Consider the following 15,858-nt stretch of genomic DNA (forward strand, 5'->3'; position numbering starts at 1 on the left):
TGCCACTCTCACTCAGTGACTGTTGAGAATTGACAGTTGGCAGTTGCATCAACATTCCAATGATGCACTGTTTAAATGCTGACACATATAACTGCCACTAGAGCTGTAAATAACTTGCAAAACAGCTCCAACTAGTGGCCACATCCATGTCATTTAGACAGACCTGTTTACCATGGTCCTGCCAGGAGTGCCCCTCCTTTCCCCCCAATCTCCCTCTACACCCTGGGGTGTGCCTCCTCCCCCATCTCCCCCTCCCCTTCCTCCGCCAAGGTGTCCCTCATTTCCCCCAATCTCCCCCTCCTCCCCCAGGGTGTCCCTCCTTTCCCCCCATTTTCACTCATTTCCCCTGGGCGGTCCGTCCTTTCTCCCCCGATCTCACTCCCCGGTGCGTCTTTTCTTTCCCCTGATTTCTCCCTCCTCCCCTGGGGTGTCCCCTCTTTCCCCCGATCTCCCCTCTTCCCCCGGGGTTTCCCTCCTTTCCACCAATCTCGCCCACCTCCCCCCAGGTGTTCCCTCCTTCCCCCCGATCTCCCCATGGTGTCCCTCCTTTCCCCCATTCTCCCCCTCCTCCCCCGGGGTGTCCTTCCTTTCCCTCCGTTCTCCGCCTCTTCTCCTGCAGTGTCCTTCTTTTCTCCTCCCCCGAGGTTGTTAAAACGCTTTTGATGTTTATGTTGCTTAGCGCGTGAGGCAACACGTCAACGTATGACACCAGAGTTTCCACCTTCGTGACTGTAATGACTAGCTGTGAGCTGGCGAAACACCTGTCGCTTTCTCAATGAGCAAAGAGACACTGTAATCTTCTCTCAGATGAGGCTTTTATTCGTAGAAGTTCCACTGTGTACAACACTGTATACATCGACACCATCCGCTATCCGCATCAGTAACAACCCACTCTGAGGTGCGCACACTGTGCCACTCTCACTCAGTGACTGTTGAGAATTGACAGTTGGCAGTTGCATCAACATTCCAATGATGCACTGTTTAAATGCTGACACATATAACTGCCACTAGAGCTGTAAATAACTTGCAAAACAGCTCCAACTAGTGGCCACATCCATGTCATTTAGACAGCCCTGTTTACCATGGTCCTGGCAGGGGTGTCCCTCCTTTCCCCCCTGATCTCCCTTTACTCCCCGGGGTGTCCCTCCTTTCCCCCCATTCTCCCCCTCCCCCCTCCTCTAGGGTGTCCCTCCTTTCCCACCCAATCCCCCCATCCTCCCCCAGGCTATCTCACCTTTCCACCGATCTCCCCCTCCTCCCCCAGGGTGTCCCTCTTTTCTCGCCGACCTCCCCCAGGGTGTCCCTCCTTTCCCCCATTTTCACTCCTCTCCCCCGGGCTGTCCGTCCTTTCCCCCCCAATCTCACTCCTCGGGGTGTCCTTCCTTTTGCCCTGTTCTCCCCCTCCTCGCCCGGGTTGTCCCTCCTTTCCCCAATCTCCTCCTATTCCCCCGAGGTGTCCCTCCTTTCGTGCCAGTCTCTCCCTCCTCCCCCAGGGTGTCCCTCCTTTCCCCATTATGGCCCCCTTCTCCCCTAGGGTGTCCCTCCTTTCCCCCAGTACTCCCCTCTTCCCCTGGGGATCCCTCCTTTCCCCTGTTCTCCCCCTCCTTCCCAAGGATGTCTCTCCTTTCCCCCTTGATCTCCCCCTCCTCCTCCTCCTCCCGGGTGTCCTTCCTTTCCCTCATACTCCCCCCACCTTCCCCAGGGTGTCCTTCCTTTCCCCATCTTCCCGTGGGGTAACCCCTTTCCCCCCGATTTCACCCTCCCCCAGGGTGTCCCTCCTTTCCCCCTGATCTCCCCATCCTCCCCCTGGCTGACCCTCCATTCCCCCGATCTCCTCCTCCACAGGGGTGTCTGTCCTTTACCCCATTCTTCCCCTCCTACCACTATGTGATCCTCCTCTACCCCTTATCTCCCCCTCCTCCCCTGGGGTGTCCCCCCTTCTCCCTATCTCCCCTTCCTCCCCTGAGGTGTCCCTCCTTTCCCTCTGATTTCCCCCTCCTCCCTTGGGGTGTCCCTCCTTTCCCCTCTATCTCCTGATCCTCCCCTGAGCTGTCTCTCCTTTCCCCCTGATCTCCTCCTCCTCCCCTGGGGTGTCCTTCCTTTCCCCCCAGATCTCCTCCTTGTCCCCAGAGTGTCCCGCCTTCCCCCAATCACCCCCTCCTACGCCTTGTTGTCCCAGCTTTCCCATCCCAATGTACCCCTCCTCCACCAGAATATCCTTTCCCCTGATCTCCCCATACTCCCCCCGGGGTGTCCCTCCTTTCCCCCTATCTCCCATTCCTCCCCTGGGGCTTCCCTCCTTTACCCCGATCTCCCCCTCCCCATGGATGTCCCTCCTTTCCCCCCAGGTCACCCCTTCCTCCCCTGGAATGTCCCTCCTTTCCCCCTTTTCTCCCCCACTTACCCCAGGGTGTCCCTCCTTTTCCCCATACTCCCCCCTCCTTCCCTGGGGTGTCCTTCCTTTCCCCCATTCATCCCCTCTTCCCCCACGGTGTCCCACTTTCCCCCCCATTCTCCCCTGGGGTTGTTAAAATGCTTTTGATATTTATGTTGCGCAGCGCATGAGGCAACACATCAACGTATGGCACCAGTTTCCACCTTCATGACTGTAGTTAGTAGCTTGTGAGCTGGGGAAACACCTGTTGCTTTCTCAATGAGCAAAGAGACACTGTCATCTTCTTTCAGATGATGTTTTTATTCATAGAAGAAGTTCCACTCTGTGTACAACACTATATACATCAACACCATCCACTATCTGCATCAGTAACAACCTACTCTGAGGCGCGCACACTGTGCCACTCTCACTCAGTGACTGTTGAGAATTGACAGTTGGCAGTTGCATCAACATTCCAATGATGCTCTGTTTAAATGTTGACACATATAACTGCCACTAGAGCTGTAAATAACTTGTAAAACAGCTCCACCTAGTGGCCACATCCATGTCATTTAGACAGCCCTGTTTACCATGGTCCCGGCAGGGGTGTCCCTCCTTTCCCCCCAATCTCCCTTTACTCCCTGAGGTGTCCTTCCTTTCCCCTGATCTCCTCCTTCGCCTCCTCCTCCAGGGTGTCCCTCCTTTCCCACACAATCTCCCCCCCCTCCCCCAGGCTATCTCACCTTTCCACCGATCTCCCCCTCCTGCCCCAGGGTGTCCCTCCTTTCCCGCCGATCCCCCCCAGGGTGTCCCTCCTTTCCCCCATTTTCACTCCTCTCCCCTGGGCTGTCCGTCATTTCCCCCCTATCTCACTCCCTGGGGTGTCCCTCCTTTTCCCCGATCTCCCCCTCCCCCCGGGGTGTCCCCTCTTTCCCCCGATCTCCCCCTCTCCCCCCGGGGTATCCCTCCTTTCCACCAATCTCAACCACCTCCCCCCAGGTGTTTCCTCCTTTCCCCTGATCTCCCGCAGGGTGTCCCTCCTTTCCCCCATTCTCCACCTCCTCCCCTGGGGTGTCCTTCCTTTCCCCTCCCCCTCCTCTCCCGTGGTGTCCTTCTTTTCCCCTGTTCTCCCCCGAGGTTAAAACGCTTTTGATGTTTATGTTGCGTAATGCGTGAGGCAACATGTCAACACATGACACCAGAGTTTCCACCTTCATGACTGCAATAACTAGCTGTGAGCTGGCGAAACACCTGTCGCTTTCTCAATGAGCAAAGAGACACTGTAATCTTCTCTCAGATGAGGCTTTTATTCGCAGAGGTTCCACTGTATACAACACTGTATACATCGACACCATCCACTATCCGCATCAGTAACAACCCACTCTGAGGTGCGCACACTGTGCCACTTTCACTCAGTGACTGTTGTGAATTGACAGTTGGCAGTTGCATCAACATTCCAATCATGCACTGTTTAAATGCTGACACATATAACTGCCACTAGAGCTGTAAATAACTTGCAAAACAGCTCCACCTAATGGCCACATCCATGTCATTTAGACAGCCCTGTTTACCATGGTCCTGGCAGGGGTGTCCCTCCTTTCCCCCGATCTCCCTCTACTCCCCAGGTTATACCTCCTTTCCCCCGATCTCCCCCTCCCCCTCCTCCTCCGGGGTGTCCCTCCTTTCCCTCCCAATATCCCCCTCCTACCCCTGTGTATCCCTCCTTTCCCTCTGATATCCCGCTCATCCCCCAGGGTGGCCCTCCTTTCCCACCGATCACCCATTCTTCCCCCAGGGTGTCCCTCCTTTCCCCCGATCACTACCTCCTCACCCATGGTGTCCTTCGATTCCCACTGTTCTCACCCTTTCCCCCCAGGGTGTCCCTCCTTTTCCCCGATCTCCCCCTCCTCCCCCGGGATATCCCTCCTTTCCCCCTGTTCTGCCTCTCCTTCCCCAGGGTGTCCCTCCTTTCCCTCCGATCTCCCCCTTCTCCTCCCGGGGTGTCCCACCTTTTCCCCCGATCGCTATGTCCTTCTCCGGGGTGACCCTCCTTTCCCCCCCTCCCGAATTCCCCCTCCTCACCCTGGGTGTCCCTCCTTTCCCCTGATCTCCCCCGTTCCCCCCAGGAGTCCCTCCTTTCCCCCTCATGTCCCCCTCCTCCCCCGGGGTGTCCCTCCTTTCCCCCTGATCTCCCCCATTCCCCCCGGGAGTCCCTCCTTTCCCCCTGATTGCCCCCTCCTCCTGTGGGATTCCCCCCTTTTCCCCCAACCTCCCTCTCCTCCCTGGGGTGTCCCTCCTTTCCCCACAATCTCCATCTTCTCCCCGGGGTATCCCTCCTTTCCCCCCGGATTTCACCCTCCTCCCCCAGTGTGTCCCTCCTCCTCCCGATATCCCCTCCTCCCCCGGGCTGTCCTCCTTTCCCCCCAATCTCCACCTTCTCCCTGGGATATCCCTCCTTTCCCCGCTGATTTCACCCTCCTCCACCCTGATATCCCCTCCTCCCCCTGATATCCCCTCCTCCCCCGGGTTGTCCTCCTTTCCCCCCCAATCTCCCCCTGCTCCCCTGGGGTGTTCCTTCTTTCCCCCGATCTCCCTCTCCTTCCCCGGGGTGTCCCTCCTTTCCCCCCAACCTCCCCCTTCTCCCGGGATGTCCCTCCTTTCCCCCCAATCTCCCCCTTCCCCCCGGAGTCCCTCCTTTCCCCCTGATCTCCCTCTCCTACCCCGCTGTGTCCCAACTTTCCCCCTGACCTCCCCCTTCTCCCCAGGGTGTCCCTCCTTTCCCCCCCATCTCACCCTTCTCCCCCGGGGTATCCCTCCTTTCCCCCCAATCTCCCCCTCCTTCCCAGGGTGTCCCACCTTTCTTCCCAATCTCCTCCTCCACCCCTGGGGTGTCCTTCCTTCCCCCCATCTCCCCCTCATCCCCCGGGGTATCCTTCCTTTCCCCCCAATGTCCCTCTCCTTCCACGGGGTGTACCTCCTTTCCCCCCAATCTCCCCCTCCTCCCCCAGGGTGTCCCTCCTTTCCCCCCCATATATCCCCCTCCTCCCCCAGGTTGTCCCTCCTTAACCCTGATCTCCCCCTCCTCCCTCTAGGAGTGCTTCCTTTACCCCCAATCTTCCCCTCCTACCACAGGTGTCCCTCCTTTCCCCTGATCTCCCCCTCTTCCCCCTAGGTGTTCTTCTTTTACCCCCAATCTCTCCCTCCTACCCCTGGGTGTCTCTCCTTTCCCCCGATTTCTCCCTCCTACCCCTGGGTCTCCCTCCTTTCCCTCCAATCTCCCTCTCCTCCCCCAGGGGTCCCTCCTCCCCCCCAATGTCCGGTGGTGTCAGTATGTGATATTTAAGTTTGTGTGTTATTTGGGGAAACGTGTCTGAATGTATAGGTGAAACTTTTGTGTTTGTGGTGACAGTGTGTGATGTGTCCTTTAATTTGTGGGGAAAGGTGAGTGAGTGAATTGTAGAAATGTCTTTGTGGTGTGAATGTGAAGTATGTGGGGGAAAGTGTTTGGATGGATGAAATTTGTGTGTTTGTGGTGTGTGTGATATGGCACGTGGAAGGTAGGGAAGGATGTCTGAGGAATTGGTGAAAATGTATTTGTGGTGTGAGTGTGTAATGTGTATGTGTGTGTTAATATGTGTGTTGTGAAGAATGGTGTTTGAGAAAATGGTGGAAATGTGTATGTTTGTGGTATCAGTGTATGAGTGAAGGGTGAAAATATTTGTTTTTGAGTTGAGTATAGAGCAGCGGTTCCCAACATTTGTTGGGCGGCAACCCCCATTGCAGACGAAAGATTTTCGGCTGCATACAAGCCCCAACAGGCTTTGCTGCCGGACTTCCTGCCCCTTCCCAGCCTCCCAACCAATTAGGGAAGCCAATAGGGAATAGGGGGCGGGACCTCTGGCCGCAAAGGTCTCCGGGACTTGCAGTTCCCATCCCCTTCTCCCTGTGGTTGCCCGGCAGCCGCGGGTAAAAGAGGAGGAGGCAGCCCCGCCCCTTTGTCTTACTTTTCGCGGCTGTCTGGCAGCCATGGAAAGGGAGGGAAAGGGCATGAGGAGCCCCGCCCCTTTCCCTTCCTCTCCACGGCTGTCTGGCAGCCGTAGAAAGGGAGGGAAGGAGGAGGAGGACCCCCGCCCCTTCCCTTCCTCTCCGCGGCTGTCAGGCAGCCATGGAAAGGGAGGGAAAGGGCAGGAGGAACCCCGCCCCTTTCCCTTCCTCTCCGCGGCTGTCAGGCAGCCATGGAAAGGGAGGGAAAGGGCAGGAGGACCCCCCGCCCCTTTCCCTTCCTCTCCACGGCTGTGTGGCAGCAGTGGAAAGGGAGAGAAGGAGGAGGATCCCCACCCCTTACCTTCCTCCCCGCGGCTGTCAGGCAGCCGTGGAAAGGGAGGGAAAGGGCAGGAGGAACCCCGCCCCTTTTCCTTCCTCTCCGCGGCTGTGTGGCAGCAGTGGAAAGAGAGAGAAGCTGTCTGTCTGGCAGCAGTGGAAAGGGAGGGAAGGAGGAGGTCCCCCGCCTCTTCCCTTCCTCTCCGCAGCTGTCAGGCAGCCATGAAAAGGGAGCGAAAGGACAGGAGGACCCCCGCCCCTTTCCCTTCCTCTCCACGGCTGTGTGGCAGCAGTGGAAAGGGAGAGAAGAAGGAGGAGGATCCCCACCCCTTCCCTTCCTCCCCGTGGCTGTCTGGCAGCGGTGGAAAGGGAGGGAAGGAGGAGGAGGACCACCTTCCCTTCCCTTCCTCTCCGCGGCTGTCAGGCAGCGATGGAAAGGGAGGGAAAGGGCAGGAGGAATCCCGCCCTTTCCCTTCCTCTCCGCGGCTGTCTGGCAGCAGTGGAAAGGAAGGGAAGGAGGAGGAGGAGGACCCCCACACCTTCCATTTCTCTCCACGGCTGTCTGGCAGCCATGGAAATGGAGGGAAAGGGCAGGAGGAACCCCGCCCCTTTTCCTTCCTCTCCGCGGCTGTCAGGCAGCCATGGAAAGGGAGGGAAGGAGGAGGAGGAACCCCTTCCCTTCCCTTCCTCTCTGCAGCTGCCTGGCAGCCAGGGAAAGGGCAGGAGGACCCCGCCCCTTTCCCTTCCTCGCCATGGCTGCTTGTCAGCCAGGAAAAGGGAGGGAAAGGGCAGGAGGACCCCCGGCCCTTTCGCTTCCTCTCCGTGGCTGTCTGGCAGCCGTGGAAAGTTAGGGAAGAAGGAGGAGGAGCCCCTTCCCTTCCCTTCCTCTCTGCGGCTGTCTGGCAGCTGTGGAAAGGGAGGGGAAAGGCAGGAGGACCCCCGACCTTTCCCTTCCTCTCCGCGGCTGTCTGGCAGCCGTGGAAAGGGAGGGGAGGAGGAGGAGGAACCCTGCCCCTTCACTTCCTCTCCGCCACTGTCTACCAGCCATGGAAATGGAGGTAAAGGGCAGGAGGACCCCGCCCCTTTCCCTTACTCTCCGCAGCTTTCTGGCAGCCGTGGAAAGGGAGGGAAAGGGCAGAAGGACACCGCCTCTTTCCCTTCCTCTCCGCGGCTGCCAGGCAGCCGTGGAATGGGAGGGAAAGGGCAGGAGGACCACCGCCCCTTCCCTTCCTCTCCGCGGCTGTCTGGCAGCCATGGAAAGGGAGAGAAAAGGCAGGAGGGCCCCCGCCCCTTTCCCTTCCTCTCCGCGGCTGTCTAGCAGCTGTGGAAAGGGAAGGAAGGAGGAGGAAGTCCCCCGCCCCTTCCCTTCCTCTCCGTGGCTGTCTAGCAGCTGTGGAAAAGGAGGGAAGGAGGAGGAGGAACCCTGCCCCTTCCTCTCCGCGGCTGTCTACCAGCTGTGGAAAGGGAGGGAAAAGGCAGGAGGACCCCCACCCCTTCCCTTCCTCTCCGCGGCTATTTGGCAGCCGTGGAATGGGAGGGAAAGGGCAGGAGGACCACCACCCCTTCCTTTCCTCTCCGCGGCTGTCTGGCAGCCCTGGGAAGGAAGGGAAAGAGGAAGGAGCCCCGCCCCCTCTCCTTTTCCCCGCACGGTGCCTGTGCTAGCGCCGGCACCCGCGGAGTAAAGGGGAGGGGGAGGCAGGGGGATTCCCGACCTCGCGACCCCCGCACAGGGGTCACGACCCCCAGGTTGGGAACCCTTGGTATAGAGTGTGCCTGTGTGAGCAGGAAGGATGTTTATGTGAATAGTGAAAAAGTTTGTGGTGTGTGTATATAGTATATAGAGAAGGGTGTGTGAGTGAATGGTGGAAATGTGTTTATGCGGTGTGAGTATGCAGTGTTTGTGTGGGGTAGGTGCCGGAGGAGTGTTTGTGTGAATGGCAGAAATCTGTGTGTGTATATGTATGGTATGTGAGCAAAGGTGTGTGAGAGAATGGTGAAAGCATGATTGTGGTGTGAGTGTGCAGTGTCCTGTATTATATATAGAATGGTTTGAGAGTGAATGGTACAAATACGTGTTTGTGGTGTGAATGTGTGATATGTCTGTGTTTGGTATGTGGGAGAACTCTGTTTGTGGTGTGTGTGTGTGTGTGTGTGATGTATGTTTCTGTGGTAAGTGGCATAGAGTGTTTGTGTGCCTGGTTGAAATATGTGTGTTTGTATGCAGTTTATATGTTATGTGAGTGAATGTTGGAGATGCGTGTATCAATATATGGTGTAAATATGCGGTGTCAGTATGTAGTATGTGTGTGTGTGGTATGTGGAGAAAGGGAGTGTCTGAATGGTGGAAATTTTTGTGTTTGTGGTGTAAGGGTGCAGTGTTTCTGTGTAGTAGCTGTGGGAAGGGAGTTTATATGAATAGCAGAAATATGTGTATGTGTTTGTGAGGGTTGTATTATGTGGTATGTGGGGAAAGGTGTTTTAGTGACTGATAAAAATGTGTTTGTGGTGCAAGTGAGCAGTGGTTATTTGCTCAACTGTATTATATGGAGAATGGTGTGTTAGTGGAACGTGGAAATGTGTTTGTTGCTTGTGTGGTATGTGTGTGGGGGGGTTGTTGATGAATGATAGAAGTGTGTGTATTGGTGGTAGGAGTGTGCAGTGTATTTATGTGTGTATGTTGGTGTGGTATATGGTGGAAGTGTGTGAATGAATAACAGAAATGTTTACCTCTGTGGTGTGAGTGGTGGGTGCATTTTGTTTGTGTGTGTATGACATGGGATGTAGTGTGGGATTTATTTGTGTGGTGGGTACACACATGTGGATGGCAGTGTGTGTGTGTGTGTTTTAGAGTGCTTAGATAAGGCTCTACAGCCAAAATCTAGTTCTTGGTCCCAACCAGAAGAAATTGAATGAAACCCATTGAATCAACTGAACTTGCAAAATGGTTCCCCTGCCCAGTACTCAATGATTCAATGAGTCTTGTTCTAGTTGGAGCCAATAATTAGATTTAGGCCTAAATTCCCCCAAGACACATTGACTTACCTTTTGTGCTGAAAATCTGCAATAAAATAGGGTTAGTTTTGATCACTTACCTGGTAAATGTTGTTGCCTATACAGAGAAAGAAAAAAGTCACGTGGAAAATATTATCCTACCACACAGCCCTACTATGAAAACCCAGGGAGCATTTTTAGGGGAACTGTTCAAAAACAAAATACTCTAACCCTTCCCACAACCATATTTCTCTGTGTTGATCTAAGTGCTGTTTCCCCAAAATACATTTAATTATCACTGATGAAGAAAGTCTGCCATATAAACATGATGATTGGTGGTTTCTTACCTGGTAGATGGCTTTGCCTGTATAAGGAAACACAATCAAAGAGAAGGCAACAAAATTTTCAACAACTAACCCTGTGAATTTACTTGCCCAGAATACAGTACTGTAACAGAAAGTTTATTTCAATATAATGCCTATTTATATTCATGAGAAATTTAACAGGGGAACTGTTTAAAAGCAAATATTTCTAACCTTTCCCATGGCCAAATTTCGTTCCTTCTCTAAGAGTTTAGAGGCAATTCTAACCTGTCCAAACTTAGCTCTCTCTCTTTCTCTGTTGATCAGACCAAGAGCTCTTTCCCCCCCAAATGAATGAAATTATAATTTAAAAAAAAGCCTAACATACAAATATGATTATTGGCTGTTTCTTACCTGGTAGATGGCTTTGCCTATATGAGGGAACACAATCAAACAAAATGCAGCCAAACTTTCAACAACTACGTAACCCTGGGAATATACACACCCAGAATATAATGTAAGATATTTTTTATAATGCATAGCTCTATTGACTAGAAAATTATATTGACAAGACACATTGACTTACCTCCTTCCCCCCCATCTCCCCTTCCTCCCCCTTTTGTGCTGAAAATGTGCAATAAAATAGTCTTAGATTTTATCACTTACCTGGTTATTTTTTTCCTAAACAGGGAGTAAAATTAGTGTGGAAAATTTTATCCTACCACACAACCCTACTATAAAGAGCCAGAGATCATTTGGGAAGAACTGTTCAAAAACAAAATTCTCTAACCTTTACAACCACATTTCATTCCTTCTCTATTAGCTTAGAGGCAAGTCTAACCTGACCAAACTTAACTCTTTCTCTCTATCTGTTGATCTGACCAAGTGCCCTTGACTGTTTCTTACCTGGTAGATGGCTTTGCCTATATGAGGGAAGACAATCAAACAAAATGCAGCCAAACTCTCAACAGCTAAATAACCTTGTGAACATACATGGCCAGGATATAATGTAAGAGAAATTTTAATATAATGCATAGCTATATTGACTAGAAAATTAACTCGTTCAAATTGGTAACGCTTTCTTTTTTCTGGACCATTTGATCTCTGTAACTCCCGGGTAGCTTACAAATGTCAAATTTCACCTCCGCCCCCATAAATAGAGACTGGTTCCTAGTTCAGATCATGCTTTGGGCTGGCCACCCTGAACCCACAGATGAAAGGCTTTTCTCCCCTCTGGGTCCCAAAGGATAGAACCTGAGAAGGGGCCCTTATCTTGGTTGAACAGGACAGAAGTACTGACCTCTCTCTCCTAGGCAGTGGGGCCCTGTGGGATGAGGATGGAGGGCTAGCCAACAGAGAAGAAGCCTCCACCATAGAAGAAAATGGCAGACCCAAAGGGCTGAGGGCACTGGGAGCTGCACTGAGGACCCCAGAAGCCAGGAATCAAAATCTACTCACAGATGGTCTTCTTCTGGACCAATCCTTTTGTCTGTAGGAAGGAAGAGAGAGAGATGGAAGACAGCAGCCCCCCTATCTTCATTCTCTCTTGAAATGCTAGTCAACCCAACGGAAAGATCAGGAAACCCAGACATAGAGGTCAGCTTTGGGCCTAAGCAGCTATCAGATTTAAAACCAAATCTCTGTCAAATAGGGAAAGATTTCCAAAAGAGCCACCTCTGCCTCTGAGTCCTTCCTATGCCCAACTGCCAACTAGAATGCCCACCAAGGGAAGGTCAGTTGGAGCTGTCAGAGCATTGTTGAGTAAGCATCATGGTGACCTCAGAGGCATTGTGGGGGTCTGGATTTTAAAGGCATATTCCTCTTTTTCCATGAAACAGCCCAAAACACAGACATAGAATAAAGACAAACAGTAGAGAATTAATAACTCTGACTGTATGCTCCTAGCCTGGTGGTTCCCCCCAAGCTCAAAGGAGGAGAGGTTCAGGCAAGGATCAAAAGTGAATGGCTTTTGAAGATGTTGCTGGACTGCCCACGCCTACTACACTCATCCCTCCACATTTGATAGCTTTAGGGGCACACCACAGGACCCCCTGAATGTGAAAAATTGCAAATAACAAAAACACTATGTTTTTACCTGAGAGGACCCTCCTCTAGGTCCTCCAGTACAACTCTGTGGTCAACATCTGCCAGAGACTGATCATAAAATTGCTCTGGAGGAGCTACAAATGCCTAGTGGACTGATCATTTGGAGTCCTAGTCCAATAGTCAAACCCCTACACCATGGACAAAAGATTTTAAAATATATATTAAAACAGTTCATTAAAAAATAGTTCAACAATGTTTGTTTTGGCTGGAGGTGTATGTGTTTCAGTCAAGCAACTGTAAGTGTTATAGTCAAAATTAGAAACCATACTATTATTATTATTATTATTATTAACCTTTATTTATAAAGCGCTGTAAATTTACACAGTGTTGTACATACAATTTTTTAGTCAGACAGTTCCCTGCCCTCAGGCTTAGAATCTAAAAATCAATATCAATAGGAAGAGGCAGATGTCATGGTCCAACTGTAGCTACTGTCCTGAATCTAAGTTTATGAACCATGGCTGCAATCCTGTACATTCTCATCCAGGAGTAAGCTTTCTTGAACTCAGTAGTACTTACTTCTGACCGTACAAAGTTAACTTGTAAAGCACATCATGCTTTACGGAAGATATACAGCCAGCTGAAATACAAGCTTAAGCTTTGAATTCAAAACTGAAATAAACTTGGAATTAAACTGATAATGCAAAATAGGAAGCTCACCAAAGAGAATGAAAGAATTATCCAACTTCTGCTTCATTTTTTTTTCTTTCTTTCTGTAATGTCTTTCTGCTAATCTGTCACACACAAAAATACATAAAATTTGAAAATCTTTCCTTGTGAGCACTTTTTTGCTGGTTCCTTTTTTCTTTTCTTCTGTTGTCTGTCCTGCCTAGCTTTTTGAGATCTTACCCACAAACAACCTGAACACAAAGACAGCATTCTCTAATTTCCATCAATGTTGCTCTTCATCTGTCAGAAGTGCAGGAGCAATATGTCTCAGTCTCAGCTTCTGCTTCCTTCCTTGTTTCAGGGCAGTTAGGTCCTTGGTGATCCCTTTAAGGATCCTTGGAAATATGAACTTGTGACACCAACATAGCCAGAGTTTGTTGGGTCCAAGACCCCATCCCATCAAAACACCCTAAAAATGCATATCCTCCAGGCAGTGACATGGTCCCTTTTGCCTGATTGCTTTCCAGAATTCCAGATTTCCAGAATTCCAGATTTCCAGAATTCAGTGTCTCTGTAGCTCCTTTTCTCTTCTTTTCTCTTCTCAGTATCTTTGCTTACTCCCAACTTTCTAGATTGCTTGTGTTATTTCCTCTTCGTGTATGCATCATTGCTCAGCCATTTTTGTCCCCAAAACAGCATCTATAGGTCTAGCTGTACCTGTTCCTGCTCTTCCTACAGTTCCAGGTAGCTAGTACAAAGCTTTTGTCTTCCAAACTCAGCCAGTGGTGTCAAAAATGAAGCTTTATTTCCCTCTAGTGGCCAAACATAGCAACAACAATTACAATAAGAGATTAAAGATACATTAGTCCCCAGTTTAATTTCAATACTACTGACTGATATTGTATACAATATTATAGCCCCATCCTATGTAGATTAAGGCTTACATTTAATTTTGCATAGGATTCAGTTGCAGAAAATGACTACTACTTTTTTTTCTAACTATGGAAGTTATCACACACAGCTTTTAAACCGCAATTCCCCTGGGAAGGAAATGGCATCAGTGATGCGGACTGCACAATGCCACTTCCCTCCGGTAGCTGTTCTGTCCCCTAGCTGCCCATTTTCATTCACAGGGGACCCTGTGTCCAGGTCAAGTAAAACAATTAAATATTTTGGCCTCCTATCTCTTCAGTGCAAAGTAAGTAAAGGGAGACAGTAACAGTTTGGGTATCTCTTGGTCAGCTAAACTGCACCTGAGATATACTTTGCCCTGGGGAATACAGACAATAAAGTGGAGACAGCAACTTTATGTATAGATTTTTGGGGGTTTTACGGGCTATGTGACCATGTTCTATGAGAGTTTATTCCTGATGTTTCGCCAGCATCTGTGGCTGGCATCTTCAGAGAATGCTAACCTGGAAGAGTGTGTGTGTGTGTGTGTGTGTGTGTGTGTGTGTGTGTGTGTGTGTGTATACACACACACACACACTGTGTGACCTTGGGTGAGGAAGAGTGATTCCCATGTTAATCTGTGTATTGTTCTGTTGTTGATGGCTTCCTCAGGGTATATATATACCCACTCTCTTCCAGGTTAGCATTCTCTGAAGATGCCAGCCACAGATGCTGGCGAAACATCAGGAATAAACTCTCATAGAACATGGTCACATAGCCCGTAAAAAAAACCCAAAATCTATACATAAAGTTGCTGTCTCCACTTTATTGTCTGTATTCCCCAGGGCAAAGTATATCTCAGGTGCAGAGGATATGCAAAAGAGGATTAGTATCTGCTAATTGGTGACCATTGTCTGATGGGAAATCCCCTGACTCTGAGTGGTTTCTCATGTGCATTTGCTGAGTCCTGGTTTTGGTGTCCTTCGGGAGTGGTAGCCACACTTTATTTACTTTGAGGGTTTCTTCTTTCCTGATCAAGTTGTCCAGGTGCTTGTGGATTTCAATGGCTTCCCTGTGCATTCTGACCTGATAGTTGTTGGCATGTTCCAGAATTTCAGTGTTTTCAAAGAGCATTTTATGCTCAGGATGGTTTATAACGTGTTCTGCTACTGCTGATTTTTCTGGCTGACTCAGTCTGCAGTGTCTCTCATGTTCCTTGATTTGTGTTTGGACTTTATGTATATTTTAAAAGTGCACATGTTCTGATTTCAAAGCAACCACATGTGATATACCAACATTGTGGATCTGCTTTTAATTAATCCATAATATAACTCTGTAGATCAGTGATCAGTTTCTGTTCTTCTCTGATGCAGGACTGGAGCAGCTGGCCCAAAAAGGAAAATATTTATCACCTCTAGCAATAATAACTGGGATTTCCTTATTTTTGATAGTGGCAATGTGCCTTCTAACATTATGGAAAAGATTTCAACCTCACAAAGGTACTGTATGTTAAATTAATCCCCCATTACATTCAAAGTTTCTGCAAATTATAGCAGAAAGAGCTGATATTTTCCTCTCTGTCTTTCTTTTCCAGTTATACAGCAGAAGTTGCAGATCAGGTAGAAATCTAATTTTCTCTTTGATGCTCAATCTCACATTAATCCTTTTTAAAAGCATGTTCTGCCTTCATCCTGATTTGATGCTGGATTTAAAATATTTCTATTTAACACTTGTATTTTGTAAATGTTTTAGGCCTGAAGCCGATTACCGAAAAGCACAAACAATTTCAGGTAATGTGATATAAATCATTTAATAGAAGTAAACCCCTTTCAACTCTGTATAAATTCCTCTGAAAAAGACTGAAAGAGATGGGAGGAATGAAGAAAGTTGAATACAGAAAGTTGAAGTAGATGGCGATTATCAGCCATCACAGACCTGTTATTTTTCCTTAAATCCCATGGTGCAGAAACATTGGAGTGGTGCTGAAATTCTGGGCTGGGCTGGTTAACTTTACATGCTGTTTTCCACATCTAAACTGCCAGGCTCCTTCCCACAGAGCTGTCCTCCACACCACTTGCAAAAGATGAAGGCAAGAAGAAAGGTTGCTGAACTGACTCTGTAGGCTGAAGCCCATCAGGGTAATTTACAGAAGTGCAAGGTTAACACATAGGAAATTTATACATTTGGGGGAGGGGGATCAGTGTTGGACATAAGAACAAAACAGGACTGTTTGAGGGAGTGTGTTTTGTGTCCAGAGCGTGAAAG

The 15,858-nt window shown here is 50.1% G+C and overlaps 1 long non-coding RNA gene across 2 annotated transcripts; it reads left to right on the top strand.

The window, feature by feature from the left end:
• Positions 1 to 3,770: 3,770 nt before the first annotated feature.
• LOC149309891 (uncharacterized) lies at positions 3,771 to 15,383 on the top strand. Of its 2 annotated transcripts, none has more exons than XR_016281857.1 (4): positions 3,771 to 3,999; positions 14,967 to 15,092; positions 15,188 to 15,212; positions 15,346 to 15,383. It is a non-coding gene; the product is annotated as an uncharacterized LOC149309891 (long non-coding RNA). The 2 variants fall into 2 exon arrangements; XR_016281856.1 differs by lacking the exon at positions 3,771 to 3,999 and adding an exon at positions 10,336 to 10,504.
• The last annotated feature ends 475 nt before the right edge of the window (positions 15,384 to 15,858 follow it).

The sequence above is a fragment of the Sceloporus occidentalis genome, unplaced genomic scaffold, assembly GCF_023333645.1.
Source record: "Sceloporus occidentalis isolate IW3139 unplaced genomic scaffold, rSceOcc1.0.p SCAF_7, whole genome shotgun sequence".
Lineage (NCBI taxonomy): Eukaryota > Metazoa > Chordata > Lepidosauria > Squamata > Phrynosomatidae > Sceloporus > Sceloporus occidentalis.